Below are 16,997 nucleotides of genomic sequence, written 5' to 3' on the forward strand. Positions count from 1 at the left end.
CAGGTTCAAATCCTGCTGTGGCAAATGATAGAACTTGAATTCAATGAAAATCTGGAATTAAGAATCATTGCCGATTGTTGGAAAACTCCATCTGGTTCACTAATGTTGGTTAGGGAAGAAAACAGCTGTTCTTACTTGGTCTGGCGTACATGTGACTCTAGACCCTCAGCAACGTGGTTGACTCTTAGGGATAAGCAATAAATCCTGACCTAGCTGGTGTTACCCTCATCTCATGAATGATTACTAAAAAGTTTACTCTGAATCACACAACTCTTCTCATTGAATGCTTCCCACTGCTCTAACACTGATTTACCTTTCATAGGTGTTTCAAGTCTACTTTTTCTCCATCCTCAGCTTAGTAAAGTTGGTTTAACTCCAATTCAGAACTTTAATTCCTGTTCTATGTTAGTCTTTTTCCATAACTATATTAAAAGTAACTGAATAATGATCACTATCTCCAAAATAATTAAAGAGGATCCTAGTTCATTTTATATGCATATTAGGAGAAAGAGGGTCGCTAGGAAAAGGGTAGATCCACTCAAGGACAGTGGAGGGAATTTATGTTGAGGAAGAAGGTGAGGTCCTTAATGAGTACTTCAAATCAATATTCACCAAGGAGAAGAACATGGACGATGGTAAGATTATGGAGGGATATGTTGATATTTCCTGGGTACTAAGAAAGAGGAGGTGTTGAGTGCCTTGCAAAGCATTAAGGTAGATAAGTCCCCAGGGCCTGATGATATCTATCGATGGATACTGAGGGAGGCAAAGAAGGAGAGTGCTGGGATCTTGACAGAAATCTTTGCCACAGGCAAGGTCCCAGAAGACTGAATAGACAACTTTGTTCCTTTGTTTAAGAAGAGCAACAGGGAAAGTCAAGGAAATTATAGGCAAGGAAATTATTAGAGAAGATTCTTAGATTTGCTTGCATTTGAAAAAGAATGGACTTATTAGTGATAATCAGCATGGCTTTGTATAGGGGAAGTCTTGTCTCACAAGATTAGATTAGATTTATTTTTACAGTGTGGAAACAGGCCCTTCGGCCCAACAAGTCCACACCGACCCTCCGAAGAGCAACCCACCCAGTCTCATTTCCCTCTGACCAAATTTGAGTTTTTTTGAGAAAGTGACAAAAATTATTAATAAGGGTAAAGTAGAGAATGTCGTCTATTTGGACCTTTAGTAAAACATTTGACAAGGTACCTCATGATAAGCTGGTTCAGAAGATTAAGTCACACGGGATCCATGGTGAGATGGTAAGTCGGATACAAAATGTTTTTGGTCATAGAAGTCAGAGGTGGTTGTGGAGGGGTGTTTTTCTGCCTGGAGATCTGTGACCAATCATGTTCCACAAGGATCAGTGCTAGGACCCTTGTTGTTTATAATTTGTAAAAATGATTTTGTTGAAAATGTAGGTGGTCTGACTAGAAAGTTTGCAGATGGTATAAAAACTGGTGAAGTTGCAGGTAGTGAGGGGAAGGTTGTCAAAAGATTCAGCAGGATATAGATCGGTTGGAAAGCTGGGCAGAGAAGTGGGAGAAGGAGTTTAATCCACACGATTGTAATGTGAGATATTTTTGGAGGTCAAATGCAAGAAGAAAATATACAATAAATGGCAGGACCCTGAGGAGCATTGATATCGTGAGGCATCTTACAGTGCAACCATACCTTCCTGGAAGTGGCAATACAAGTGGACAAGGTGGTAAAGAAGACATATAGCATGCTTGTCTTCATCAGTTGGGGCATTGAGTATAGAAGTTGTCATATTGCAGCTGTATCAAACCTTATTTGGGCCACATTCGGAGCAGTGGAGGCCTTGGAGAAGATGCAAAGGAAATTTACTCCTGGATTGGAATGTATTAGCTATAAGGAGAGATTGGACAAACTTGAGGACTGCCAGTGCTGGAGATTAGAGTCGACAGTGTGGTGCTGGAAAAGCACAGCAAGTCAGGCAGCATCCAAGGAGCAGGAGAGTCGACATTTCAGGCAAATTGAAGAGCTTTTTCAAGTGTCAGAGGCTGAGGGGCGACCTGATAGAAGTATATAAAATTATGAGAGTCTTGGATAGGATGGTTAGTTGGAGTCTTTTTGCCAAGATGGAAGTGTCAAATATTAGGGGCTGTAGGTTTAAGGTGAGAGGGGGAAAGTTTAAAGAAGATGTGGGAAGCAAGATGTTTTACACGGAGGGTGGTAGGTATCTGGAACGTGCTGCCCCAGGAGATGGTAAAAGCAGATATGATAGTCATGTTTAAATCAGACTTCCAAACAGGCAGGGGAATAGGGCAACCTCGATTATTCCAACGACACGGATGGGGGGAGTATTTTGTTCAGATAATTGAATGTTTGGATAACACAGTTTATGCAAGCATCAGGACCTTGAGATCTTGTGCAACTAGTCTGAAATTCGGATAATCGATGTTTGGATAATCGAGGTTGTACTGTCGAGTGATATGTGCAGGCAGATGAGATTAGTTTAGTCCAGCATCGTGATCAGAAGAAACATGGCAGTCCAAAGGGCCTGTTCCTGTGAAGATTTACAAGTATGTTATTAGAGATGCCTGGATTTCCATATCAGAAAACGATTGAGAGAGTGTGTGTCTATTCTCTTGCAAAATGTTGATTTCAAAAGTGATCTGGCCGTCTTTGTATACTGGTCACTGAAAGTAAATGGTGAGGCTAATGCTATATTTGCCTTCATTGTAAGAGTGTTTTGAGTACAGGAGCAAGGTAATCTTATAAAAATAGAAATTGCTGGTGAAACACTGCAGGCCTGACAGCATCTATGGTGACCTTCATCAGAGGTGGAAGCGGAGATGATGTTTCCTGCATAGCCTTTTGGTGGGGAAGGGGGATTTGAAACACAGGGGCAGTGTCTCTGAGTATGGGGTGGGCCATTTAGGACTGAGATGAGGAGAACTTTCTTCTCTCGGAAGGTGATAAATCTGTTGAATTCTCTACCACAGAAAGCTGTGGTGGCTAAGTCAGTGAATATATTTAAGAAATAAATCAATACATTTCTGGAAGATAGTGTTATGTGGTATAGGGAGAGATTGGCAGTATAACACTGCAGTAAAGGTTTGCCAGTAGCCAGGTTGAATGGTACAAATAGCCTACTCATGCTCCAGTTCTCTATATTTCTAAGACCGTATGGTCACTTACTAGGGCTTTAAAAAATATTTTCAAAGACTTTGATAGAGTTTATCTAGAGACCATTCATATAAGATGGTACGCTAGAATCACAGAGCAGGCTTGCAGGTCCAATTGGCCTACTCCTGTTCCTATTCTCTTTGTTTTGATAGTTCCATAACCCTATTCATCTCAACTCATTAGAATAACATTCTATTCCTTCCCTTATCCCCTCTTTTCCAACATCTCCTTAAATGTAGTGGTTTTGTTCACTTCAGTCACTACCTCTGGCTGTGATTTCCACACTATTACCACTCTCTTGGTACAGAGGATTGATCTGATCTCCCCATTAGATTTAATCGCAGTTGTCATTATTTGTGGCTCCTAATTTTGGACTCGAGTGGAAACATTTTCTCATTGTTTACTCCATTAAATCTTTTAATTTTTAAGTCTTTTGCAAGTCATCCCTCAGCCCTTTCTTTTTGAGATGGAGGATTCCATGTTTGTATTTCTGTGCTCCTTTCATAGGCTGGAACTGTACAATGTGAGAAAGCATATTTGTAGAAGTTCTGAATTGTCGCTTTTGCTCAAAACAGCGCCAGGTGCCAGACTGGCCAGCAGAAGAAAGCACTTGGAAATATTTTTTAAAATAAACTTGGTGAGCAAAGGAAGCTAGATTTGAACTTTTATAATATCTTTCACAAATGCAAAATGTTCAAAGTACTCTCCAGCCACCCAAGTATTTTAAGTGTCACTGGAGGAAATGCAGCATCCAATTTGCTCACAGTTAGCTCCCACAGACAGAAATGTCTTAATGATCAGACAATCTGTTTTTGAGATGGTGATAGAGGGTTAAATATTGACTAGGGTGCTTTTCAATGAGATAGTGCCATGGGATCTTTTATATCCCGAGTGGATAGATGGGTGGCTTAATGTCTGATCTGAGAGACAGTAGTTCTGCCATCCCAACACTCCCTCAGAGTGCTGTCAAGAATGTCATCGTGAATTTATCAACTTGATTTGTGGCTCAACTGGGAGCTCCCCGACATGGTTTTGGATTCAAGTTCCACACCAGGTTATGAGGTGGTAAAGTCTAGACTGGCGCTCCGGTGCAGTACTGAGGGGCTGCTGACTATCGGGGAGACCAGATTTTGATGATGTGAAGCCAAAGGCCCATCTGTCCTCTGGTGGATGTACAAGAATCCCAGGGCCTTATTTCAAAGAAGAGTAGAACAATTCTTCCCAGTGCCCTGTCTAACATTTATCTAGCAATCAACATAGTAAAAAAAACAGATGATCTGGTCATCATCAAATCGCTGTTAGTGGGAGTTTGCTGTTTGACATTATAGCAGTGAGTACATTTTGAAAGTATTTCACTGACTATAAAGCAGTTTTCAGCATCCACTGGTCATGAAAAGTGCTGTATAAATGCAAGCCCTTCATTTATTTGAAGGTTAACAATGAGGTAGTATTACACAGGATAATCAGTCTGGTGGGCTCACAGTCTCATGAATTAACCGCAGGTCTGGTGTTTTAATGATTCCACACTGTACTCAACAAAGGGGCCATCTCTGTGTCTGTAAGAGAAAAATTCTCGTGACAAAGACAATAGCTTCAGTGATGTGTGACTGAATGTCAGCATTAATTAGCTCAGGTTGCGTTGCATGAGCAGATTACACCAACAGCCTCTGTATCCAGGTCTTGTCTCCCCAAGTTGCCACTGGCATGCAGAGTAATGACATGTTTAACTGTTAACAAGTTTTTATAGAAAGAACCATGCCAGTGGCTGTGACTCACCCTAGTTGGCAGCGACCAGTTTACTAAAACACTATCTCTTCACAGGAGGTATAGCTGCTGCAGCTTTCAAATGGAATTTCAGGGAAAATACAACGCTTAAGAAGAATGGATTCCCGGGAAGCAGTCCGCTGAGAAGGAATAAAAGTAGGAGAGAAACCCGAGCCTCAGTAAGGTGAAGTAATGTTGGAATGTTCTCTTACTGCATGAACAGTCAACAGATTTAGCAGGACATGATTCCTGCTTGTGTGGAGAAGGTCAGTTAGGTCAATATGAAATCAAAAGGCAAAGAAGGAGGCCATTGATCTGTGCCAGCCCTTTGAAAGTGCCATCCAGTTGATTCCACATCCCCATCTCCCTGACTATTCTTTCCCCAAAGCTAGGCAATCCTTCCCTTTTCAGGTATTTAGTTAATTATTCTTCTGAAATTTATTATTAAATCGGTCTCCACCATGCAGGCAACACATTTCAGATCGCAATGACTCACTACGGAAAATAAATGTATCCACATCTCCCCTTCTGGTTCCCTTGTGATTTATTTGAGATTTGTGATTGCTGGTTACCAGCTGTCATTCCAGAAGAAACAGATTGTCCCTGTCTGCTTAATCAAAATCTCTCTTAGGTACCTGCTTGCCTTCCCCAATGGCTTCATCAAGTCTTCATTAGGCACAGAATGTTTGATTCTACCATTGAAGTACACATAGTGTTGTTATTACTTTTATCTTTTTAAGACCATGCATTTTGTTTACTTCATCAGTTAAGTTTAAATTTAATCAAAGGGTGCAACTCGATGTTTGTATCTACAACATGTGCATGTATAGATTTCTGGCCTTGATGTGTGTGTTGTGATAAAGGTATGTATTTATTGTGTTTATAGCTCACCAGAACCATAAATCAAAGATGACATAGATGAAGGATAAGATTGAACAGGGAATACTTCATTGTGTGTGCTCTCAGCTCCACAGTCAGTCCTAGACTGTCCTTCTAGCTCCCACCTCTGGGTCACCTGACCTTCTTAAAGGGGAAACAAACATATACATCACAATATTTGCTTCAGTCTACACTTAGCTGCTCAATGAAAAGAAAGCTGTTTAGAAAGCCTGTTATGTGTTCATGTTTTAAAAATCTGCTTATTTCATAGTCTGAAAGTCCATATTCCAACAGTTGGAATGGCCCAGGTGAAGGGTTCGGGTCCATTGGGTTGGGAAATATTGACATGAGAGATACAGATTGATAAAGTGCACACAACACTTTTGAAGTAAAGGGTCCAAAGGATGAGATGTTCCTGCAGTAGCTGGAACCACGTCTAACAGCATTTGCCTATCTCCTGACTCTTTAATTCCTCTGAGGGACCTTACTGCAGTGGATGGATATGCATACACCTCAAGAGGAATCTAGAACATAGAACATTACAGCGCAGTACAGGCCTTCGGCCCTCGATGTTGCGCCGACCTGTCATACCAATCTGAAGTCCATCTAACCTACACTATTCCATGTTCGTCCATATGCTTGTCCAATGACGACTTAAATGTACTTAAAGTTGGTGAATCTACTACCATTGCAGGCAAAGCATTCCATACCCTTACTTACTGTCTGAGTAAAGAAACTACCTCTGACATCTGTCCTATATCTATTACCCCTCAATTTAAAGCTATGCCCCCTCGTGCTCGCCGTCACCATACTTGGAAAAAGGCTCTCCCTTCCACCCTATCTAACCCTCTGATTATCTTATATGTCTCTATTAAGTCACCTCTCAACCTTCTCCTCTTCAACGAAAACAGCCTCAAGTCCCTCAGCCTTTCCTCGTAAGACCTTCCCTCCATACCAGGCAACATCCTAGTAAATCTCCTCTGCACCCTTTCCAAAGCTTCCACGTCCTTCTTATAATGCGGTGACCAGAACTGTACACAATACGCCAAGTGCGGCCACACCAGAGTTTTGTACAGCTGTAGCATAACCTCATGGTTCTAGAACGCGATCCCTCTACTAATAAAAGCTAAAACACTGTATGCCTTCTTAACAACCCTGTCAACCTGGGTGGCAACTTTCAAGGATCAGTGTACCTGGACACCAAGATCTCTCCACTCATCTGCACTACCAAGAATCTTACCATTAGCTCAGTACTTTACATTCCGGTTACTCTGACCAAAGTGAATCACCTCACACTTGTCCGCATTAAACTCCATTTGCCACCTCTCAGCCCAGCTCTGCAGCTTATCTATGTCTCTCTGTAACCTACAACATCCTGCGTCACTATCCACAATTCCACCGACCTTCGTGTCATCTGCAAATTTACTAACCCACCCTTCTACGCTCTCATCCAGGTCGTTTATAAAAATGATGAACAGCAGTGGACCCAGCACCGACCCTTGCGGTGCACCACTAGTAACTGGACTCCAGGATGAACATTTCCCATCAACCACCACCCTCTGTCATCTTTCAGTAAGCCAATTACTGATCCAAACTGCTATATCTCCCACAATCCCATTCCTCTGCATTTTGTACAAAAGCCTACTGTGGGGAACCTTATCGAACGCCTTGCTGAAATCCATATACACTACATCAATCGGTTTACTCTCATCTACCTGTTTGGTCACCTTCTCAAAAAACTCAATAAGGTTTGTGAGGCACGAACTACCCTTCACAAAACCGTGCTGACTAACCCTAATCAAATTATTTTTTTCTAGATGATTATAAATCCTATCTCTTATAACTGTTTTCCAACACTTTACCAACAACTGAAGTAAGGCTCACTGGTCTATAATTACTAAGGTTGTCTCTACTTCCCTTCTTGAACAGGGGAACCACATTTGCTAACTTCCAGTCTTCTGGCACTATTCCTGTAGACAATGACAATTTAAAGATCAATGCCAAAGGCTCGGCAATCTCCTCCCTGGCTTCCCAGAGGATCCTGGGATAAATTCCATCCGGCCCAGGGGACTTATCTATTTTCACACTCTGCAGGATTTCTAATACCCCTTCCTTGTGAACCTCAATCCCACCTAGTCTAGTAGCCTGTATCTCAGTATTCTCCTCGACAACACCGTGGGCGGCACGGTGGCACAGTGGTTAGCACTGTTGCCTCACAGCGCCAGAGACCCGGGTTCAGTTCCCGCCTCAGGCGACTGACTGTGTGGAGTTTGCACATTCTCCCCGTGTCTGCGTGGGTTTCCTCCGGGTGCTCCGGTTTCCTCCCACAATCCAAAAATGTGCAGGTTAGGTGAATTGGCCATGCCAAATTGCCCATAGTGTTAGATGCAGGGGTAAATGTATGGGTATGGGTATGGGTGGGTGCGCTTCGGCGGGTCGGTGTGGACTGGTTGGGCCGAAGGGCCTGTTTCCACACTGTAAGTAATCTAATCAAAAAACATTGTCGTTTTCTAGAGTGAATACTGTCAAAAAATATTCTGATCCTCCTTTATGGTATGTGGCAATACCCTTTCTAGCCTCAATGCTAATGTTTTAGAAAGGATTTTAAAATGTACATTTAGCAAGGATATTGGTCTGTATGACGCACAATCTTCTGGATAAGAGAGATATTTGCCTCTTTCAGCGAAGGCGGGAGACAGCCCTGACTGTATGAATAGTTATACATGTCCATAAGTGGACCAGCCAATTTTCCTATACATTCTTTGTAGAATTCAGCTTGAAAACCATCTGGGCCGGGCGCCATACCGCTCTGAAGTTGCCTGATTGCGTCAAGTATTTCTTGGACTGTTAGGGGAGCATTTAAGACCGATACCTGTTCTGGAGTTAGGTCAAATTTTTAAAAAATGATTGCATCCTCCTAGTCCTGTTTTCACAATCCTGCGATTTATATAAATCAGAATAAAATTTTCTAAAGATTGCATTAATCCTTTTATGATCATGAGTCAGAATACCCATACTTTCCTTGATAGATGTGATAGTTTGAGGGGCATTTTTTTCCTTTGCGAGAAATGCTAAGTATCCACCAGGTTTATCGCCAAATTCATATAACCTTTGTTTTGCAAATAATATTTCCCTCTTAGCCGTTTGGGTAAGCGTGGTGTTTAGAGCTGTCCTAAGGGCCGTAATCCTTTGCAATTTGATAATAGAAGGTCTATCAGCGTATGCTGTTTCAGTCGCTTTTAAGAGAGCTTCGAGCAGACGCTGTTGTTCTCCCTTTAATTTTTTCTGGATCGCTGAGTTGGAGATGATCAAACCTCACGCGTAAGCTTTGATGGTCTCCCACATCATTGATGGGTTGCTAGCCGTACCTGAATTAATTTCTAAAAAAGTTTTAAATTCTTGAGAGAAGTACTTTACAAATTTGCTATCTTTCATCAGAAAGGGGTCCATATGCCAATGCCGGGGGAATGTCTCAGTGTTCCTCACCTTGATTTCCATATATACAGCAGCGTGATCGGAAATTGCTATACTACCTATTTTACAGGATGATATGCAATTTTAAAAAATCGAGGGGGCAAAAAACATATCAATTCTGGTATGACATTTATGTGGATTGGAGTAAAAAGAAAAATCTCTGCCCAGTGGATGAAGGCATCTCCATACATCTACTAGTCCTAATTCTTTGGTCAGATCCACCAATTGTCAAGATCTGGGAGATACTCCTGCAGTACTCTTGGGAATCCAATCTGTTTCCGGATCCATAATACAATTAAAATCTCCCCCTATAATTGTATGACGAGCACCGAGAGCCATCAAATTTGAGAAGGCTTCTAAATTTAAAGGGGTGTGCCGGGGGGCAGTACAAATTTAAAATCCCATATTCCTCTCCATTTATAAGGGTTTTAATCAGAATATATCATCCAGATTCGTCTTTTATCTGATTTAGGATTTTGAGAGGGAAATTCTTCCGAATAAGAATAACAACTCCCCTACTTTTTGAGCTAAAAGAAGAAAAGGCCTGAAATCCACCCTGTCGTAATTTCATCTTCTTTATCCAACAGGTGTGTCTCCTGTAGGAGAGCTATATCAACTCTTTCTTTCTTGAGATTTGATAATATTTTCTTCCTTTTGACTGGTGAATTACTCCCCTTGACATTCCAGGTGCACCACTTAACCGACTGATCAACCATAATCATCCGGGCAAATCCGAGACCCCTCGGGAGGGGAAACCCTATCCAGAACATCCCGAGCATAGAGCATATAAAATTCACAAAAATAAAGGCTCTCTAATACACTCACAACAGTATAATAAAAAACTATTTCTAAATAATAAAAAAAAATAAAACGTATTTAAATGGAGATTTTCCCCCTTGTTCCCAGAGGGTGTCACTTCCTTTCCAAAGGGCCATCGTATCCTCTCCCAACCAGTGCTCCACCCTTGACCCAGGCACTCCTCAATAGGGTGAGGAGAATTCAAATATACTACAAAGCTTGAGTTAACAGTGAGCACCCTACCCCCACCCACACCAACACCTGGATATATTTGGTAATGTTAATACCATGTATAAACATATATAACTATAAAATTATAACCTCAACAAATAATAATTAAATATAATAATACAAAATAACAAGGGAAAACAACCCCGCTCCTAGAGACAGAGGTAAAATAGAATAAGGTAACCACCTCCCCCCACCAACATTAGCTAGACCCCCCGGCTTATCTATATAGGATAATTAAAAAAAACCCAAGGCGAGGGAGAAAATCTTTAAATAGAGAACAAATAAATAAATCCCTCTCCCCACCCCCCCAAGATAATATTAAACAGTAAGGTAAAACAAAAGAAAAGTGGGGGATATAAACCGGAGTGGGGGGAAGGCAAACCAACATCCATTATCTCTTACAATTTATCTAAGAGAGTCCAAAAATTCCTTAGCCTTTTCCGGCGATCCGAAGTTATACACTGACCCTTCATGGTTAAAGCGTAGTGTCGCTGGATAGCGCAAGGAGTACTGAATATTTAAGTCCCTTAAACACTTCTTTGCCTCATCGAATGCCTTCCTCTTTCGGACCAGAGCTGGGGAAAAGTCCTGGAATAACATGATCTTGGATCCTTTATTGATCATGGCTTGGGAATCTTTTCCAAGATTTCTAGAGGCTTCTAGGAGTATCTGCCTCTCCCTATAGCTCTGCAGCTGGAACAGGACCGCGTGGGCGCTGGTTCGAGCCGGGCCCGCGTATTGCGACCCGGTAGGCCCATTCCACCCTTACCTGGCCTAATCCAGCTTCCAGATTTAAAAGTTGTGGCAGCCATTGCTCGAGAAATGCTGTAAGCTGGCCTTCCTCTTCCCGTTCGGGAAGGTCCAGCAAACGAATATTTTTTCGACGACCTCGATTATCGAGGTCATCAATGTGATTCTCTAAGGTCGGACTCACTGTTCGAGAGTCCGGACCCGATCCACGGCTGATTGCGCTGTAGTTTCGGAGGTCATGGCCTTTAGCTCCGCCCCTCCGACTCAGCGCTCGATTTCCTTAATGTCTCGGTCGTGCTTTTGCAGCATGGCCGAGAGTGAGTCCCATCGACTTCGGGATTCTTCAATAAAATCTTCGCATCCAGTTTGGAGATGATTCCCACGAGGCTCGCCACCGTAGGTTAGTCCCCCGGGGCGGCTGTGGACGCCTCTGCTGCAGCTGGAGAGGGTGGGGGAGGGGTTCCTGCTTGCTGAGAACTGCGGGCTCCCTTCCCTTTAGTCATTTTTACTGAAGATTAGATTGTTTAAATTTAATACTAAGCAACTAATTAAATTAAACAGCTATTTTAAATGATTTGGTGAGTGTGGTGGGGGTGGGTGACGCACTTTGCCCAAGTCTTGGGAGGAGCACTGCAGACTCAGACTTGCTGGGTCGCCGCCATCTTGGATCCCCCCATACATGGATTTTAGTAAGGCATTTGATAAGGTTCCCCATGGTAGGCTTATGCGGAAAGTCAGGAGGCATGGGATAGTGGAAAGTTTGGCCAGTTGGATAGAGAACTGGCTAACCAGTCGAAGTCAGAGAGTGGTGGTAGATGGTAAATATTCAGCCTGGAGCCCAGTTACAAGTGGAGTTCCGCAGGGATCAATTCTGGGTCCTCTGCTGTTTGTAATTTTTATTAATGACTTGGAAGAGGGAGTCGAAGGGTGGGTCAGTAAATTTGCAGATGATACGAAGATTGGTGGAGTTGTGGATAGTGAGGAGGGCTGTTGTCGGCTGCAAAGGGACTTAGATATGATGCAGAGCTGGGCTGAGGAGTGGCAGATGGAGTTCAACCCTGTCAAGTGTGAGGTTGTCCATTTTGGAAGGACAAATAAGAATGCAGAATACAGGGTTAACGGTAGGGTTCTTAGTAAGGTGGAGGAGCAGAGGGATCTTGGGTCTATGTTCATAGATCTTTGAAAGTTGCCACTCAGGTGGATAGAGCTTGTAAGAAGGCCTATGGTGTATTAGCGTTCATTAGCAGAGGGATTGAATTCAAGAGTCGTGAGGTGATGTTGCAGCTGTATAGGACCTTGGTAAGGCCACATTTGGATACTGTGTGCAGTTCTGGTCACCTGTTGCAGCTGTACAGGACTTTGGTTAGGCCACAGTTGGAGTACTGTGTGCAGTTCCGGTCGCCTCACTTTAGGAAAGATGTGGAAGCTTTGGAGAGGGTGCAGAGAAGATTTACCAGGATGTTGCCTGGAATGGAGAGGAAGTCGTACGAGGATAGGTTGAGAGTTCTCGGCCTTTTCTCGTTGGAACGGCGAAGGATGAGGGGTGACTTGATAGAGGTTTATAAGATGATCAGAGGAATAGATAGAGTAGACAGTCAGAAACTTTTTCCCCGGGTACAACAGAGTGTTACAAGGGGACATAAATTTAAGGTGAAGGGTGGAAGGTATAGGGGAGATGTCAGGGGTGGGTTCTTTACCCAGAGAGTGGTGGGGGCATGGAATGCGCTGCCCGTGGGAGTGGTAGAGTCGGAATCATTGGCGACCTTTAAGCGGCATTTGGATAGGTACATGGATGGGTACTTAATCTAGGTTAGAAGTTCGGCACAACATCGTGGGCCGAAGGGCCTGTTCTGTGCTGTATTGTTCTATGTTCTATGTTCATTTTAGGAATGATGTGGACGCTTTGGAGAGGGTGCAGAGGAGATTTACCAGGATGTTGCCTGGAATGTAGAATAGGTCGTACGAGGATAGGTTGAGAGTGCTAGGCCTTTTCTCATTGGAACGGCGAAGGATGAGGGATCACTTGATAGAGGTTTATAAGATGATCAGGGGAATAGATAGAGTAGACAGTCAGAGACTTTTTCCCCGGGTACAACAGAGTGTTACAAGGGGACATAAATTTAAGGTGAAGGGTGGAAGGTATAGGGGGGGATGTCAGGGGTAGGTTCTTTACACAGAGAGTGGTAGGGGCATGGAATGCGCTGCCTGTGGGAGTGGCAGAGTCAGAATCATTGGTGACCTTTAAGCGGCAATTGGATAGGTACATGGATAGGTGCTTAAGCTAGGACAAATGTTCGGCACAATATCATGGGCCGAAGGGCCTGTTCTGTGCTGTATTGTTTTATGTTCTCTGTTCTACAGCTCAACCAAACAAGACACTAACTCTCGAATATCGAGAGCATTAATTTTCACCTATTCATATATTTGCAGTTCACCCCCTCTGGATATTGGACTTGTAAAGCACAATCATTACACTATATAAAAGCTCTTATTAGTGTGGCAGATAAATCTGTGTCCAGGTATTCCAAAAAGGGCTGCCATGTCTCATGTCTTATAGAAATTCTCAGTTTTGTGGTGTAGCATGCTTGTGAGAAAATCCAAGGGGATATGCTCCATAACAATCTTCCGCCAACCCGACAGGCCTGGGGGATCTACGAATACCCAACCTAACAAGATATTGTTTCTTGCGCAGGAAGTGAGGATGTTGAAAAGTGTTTTCTTATGCGCATCTGCAGGGAACACGCTGGGCAAGCCAAGAAGAGGAGAGATTGGGCCTTCTCCACCCTTACACTCAAAATCCCCTCCATTGCACCCACCACAGCACTCCAGTATGTTTGAAGCCTACCACAGGACCAGAGACAACAGGCAAGAGTGCCCTAACCAACCTTACACTTGGGACATGTTTAAATTTGGTTTAAATTTGGACAAATGATCCGGAGCCAAGTGGACCCTGTGGAGAATCTTCAACTGTAAAGCGTGGGTCCTATTGCAAATTGATATCTTTCTTGCATTTTCCCAAATATCTTCCCATGCTGCTGAGGAGACCTCAACGCCCAGCTCTCTCTACCACACCCTGCACAGTTGATCGAACTCATCTGAGGGGATGCCCCATCCTCCAATTGATGGTATAAAGTGCTGACAGAAAGTGTACTCTTAGCACCTTCCCCTCTGTGTCGGATTTGTAGGTGTTGTGAGGAAAATCACCAACCTCGGAGTCAGAGTCGGGTTCAACAACAGAGTTTATTGTACAAGGAAATACCGGAGCTCCGGGGAGAGAAAGACACCAACAGCAAATGGTCAGCTGTGAGTCTTCTCTCAACCCAGAGCACATGTCAAGATACTTTTATACATTTTGTGATATAATAGGTCAGTGATAAGGTTATTGTCTCTAATGTAGTTTATTTGTTGTAAACATTGCAGAATCGTTGATAGTTTTGATGCAGTCATTGTCAGTTCCAGCGGAGCCTTTGTTGTCATTGTCAGTTTCAGTGCAGACATTGGCAGTTTCAATGTCTGAGCGGAGGTCCATTGCTGTAGTAATGGGCGCTAATCGCTCTTCCTGAGAAGGACGATTACTGCGGCCTTGGCTATTAGCATTCTGTATTGAGTCCATATCAGAACTGTTAGCATTTCTATCAAAGGTGTTGGCTGGACCCAGACACTTTGGCGGGTAGTATACACTACTCATGTATTCTCTTCCCCACCCGTCTTAAACTAATCAACTAGGTTGTGAGTGCATTGTACTGGCACTCTGTATTTGTAACTGTATTTGCTTTGCTGTCTCCCTCCATATTATAGTCCGGTGGCCACCTTGTGTGTCAAGTGGCCAACTTATGGCTCAGCAACCATCTTGTGTATCCGTGTGCTTAGTGTTACCCTGCTCCATGCAATCTCCCACTTCATAGGGATCAGTCAAAAGTGTAGTCTTTTTTAAAATAAAATCCCTAACTTGAAAAAAACAAGAGGTCCCTGTTAGATAGCTTGATCAAGGGACATCATTGTGTCTCCCTCCAGTAAATCACCCAGGCAAGACACATCCCTAGCTGCCCACCGTTTGAATCCTGAATCCATCATCCCTGGTTCAAAACCCAGCATACCCACTGTAGGTGTAAAAACAGATGTTTTGCCAATATTGCCTTCCCTCTGCCAACTTGCCCACCATCTTTTAATAGTATTGATAACTATTTGGTTATGGCACTATTCCTTAACTGTCCTCATTTTGTCCAAAACCAGCAAGCTAGTAAGGGGTCACCTTGCCTGAGAGGTTTCGATATCTAACCATATTGAAAGAGGGTCCCCTTCAATAGCCCAATCACTCATGTAAGATAAAAGGGATCTTAGTTGATAGGTTTAATATCTGGGAGATCCACTCCCCCCCCAGTCTGTGAGGCAATTGCAGTTTAACTAATTTAAAAAGGGGCTGCTTATGATGCCAAATAAAAGAGCTAAACCAGCTGTTCAGTCTCCTGAAAGTTTGCTTATCAAAAATTAGGGGAGCATCCATATAGGGTACAACAAACCGAGGAGAATATTCATCTTAATAAGCGCTATCCGACCTAACCATGAGACTGGAAGCGCTTCCCATCTTTGAAGGTCTTGTTTGATTTTGTCGAATAATTGAACAAAATTAGCTTTAAACAACCGATCAAGAACAGGAGTAATGAAAATGCCCAAAAACATAAAACCCCCCTGTGACCACTTAAATGGGAATCGAGACTCGCCCTGAAGACCGAACACCTTTGTAAGACCACCACCCATAGGCATAGCCTCTGATTTTGCAAAATTAATCTTGTACCCGGAAAAGGTGCCAAATGAGCTGATGCATTCTATCAGGTGAGACACCGAAGCTGCTGGGGTTTGATGAAAAAGTGAGGACATCATCCGCGTACAACAAAATCTTATGTAAATTTGACCCCACTTCTGGAATCGATATATTAGGATCCCAAGAATGGGCTCCGCCAATGGTTCAATCACCAATGTAAAAAACAATGGCAAAAGGGGGCAGCCAGCAGGGCTGCCCCTAAAAGTGTTAAAGTTGCTTGATTGTACCCCATTGGTGATGACCGCAGTGAGAGGGTCACTGCAGAGAACCTTTACCCATGTTATAAAGGCATCGCCCAAGTCAAACCCCTCCAGAGTATAAAAAAGAAATGGCCACTCAACTTGGTCAAATGCCTTCTCTGCATCTAGAGAAATCACCAGTCCCTGTATTGATTGTTGTTGACATGCTTAAATTACATTAAGCAGTCTCCTAACGTTATTGGAAGATCTGCGGCCCTTTATGAAGCCCGTCTGGTCCTCTTTAACACAGTCTCCAGCCTTAATGCAAGAGTCTTAGAGATAATTTTAAAGTCCACATTTAGGAGTATAATGGGCCTGTAAGAAGCACAGTCCTCCGGGACCTTCCCTTTTTTAAGAATAAGCAAAATATTGGCCTCTTAGAGATGGCGGGAGACAATCATGACTGTACAAGTCATTGAACATACTGAGCATCGGGCCTGACACAATGTTTATAAATTCTTTGCAGAATTCGCTGGGAAGTCCATCAGGAGCCAGCACCTTTCCATTCTGAAGCCGCTACACACCTCCTGCACCTCTTGCTCTGATAAGGGGGCATTGAGAAAATGTTCGGGGGTCACACCCAGGAGCTCCAGATCCTTGAAAAAGGACTCCATCTTGGCCCGCCCCTCCTCATGACCCTCAGATTGGTATAATTCAGAGTAAAATCTCTGAAATGCCACATTAATCTTTTTGGAATCACATGGTGGGTTGGGAGACCCTTCCCTGATCAATGTAATGGCTTGAGGGGTACTCCTTTGCCTGGCAAGATATGCCAGATACTTGCCAGGCTTGTCACCGTGCTCATATAACTTTTGTTTTGTGTAAGTAAGCTCCTTCTTTGCTGTCTGCATGAGTACAGAATTTAATGCAGTCCGCAACAGTGTAATCTCTGT

At 43.2% G+C, this 16,997-nt stretch overlaps 1 protein-coding gene across 6 annotated transcripts in view; it reads left to right on the forward strand.

Moving 5' to 3' along the window:
• LOC122560305 (syntaphilin-like) overlaps positions 1-16,997 on the forward strand; it is an 85,220-nt gene that overhangs the window by 37,763 nt on the left and 30,460 nt on the right. For all 6 annotated transcript variants that reach the window (XM_087994711.1, XM_043710882.2, XM_043710883.2 and 3 more), the window contains one exon: positions 4,969-5,095. The gene's annotated coding sequence lies outside the window, so the exon portion shown is untranslated. The remainder of the gene's footprint in view (positions 1-4,968; positions 5,096-16,997) is intronic.

The sequence above is a fragment of the Chiloscyllium plagiosum genome, unplaced genomic scaffold, assembly GCF_037043375.1.
Source record: "Chiloscyllium plagiosum isolate Xiang-an unplaced genomic scaffold, Cpla_swu_hap1 HiC_scaffold_15, whole genome shotgun sequence".
NCBI classification, from domain to species: Eukaryota; Metazoa; Chordata; class Chondrichthyes; order Orectolobiformes; family Hemiscylliidae; genus Chiloscyllium; species Chiloscyllium plagiosum.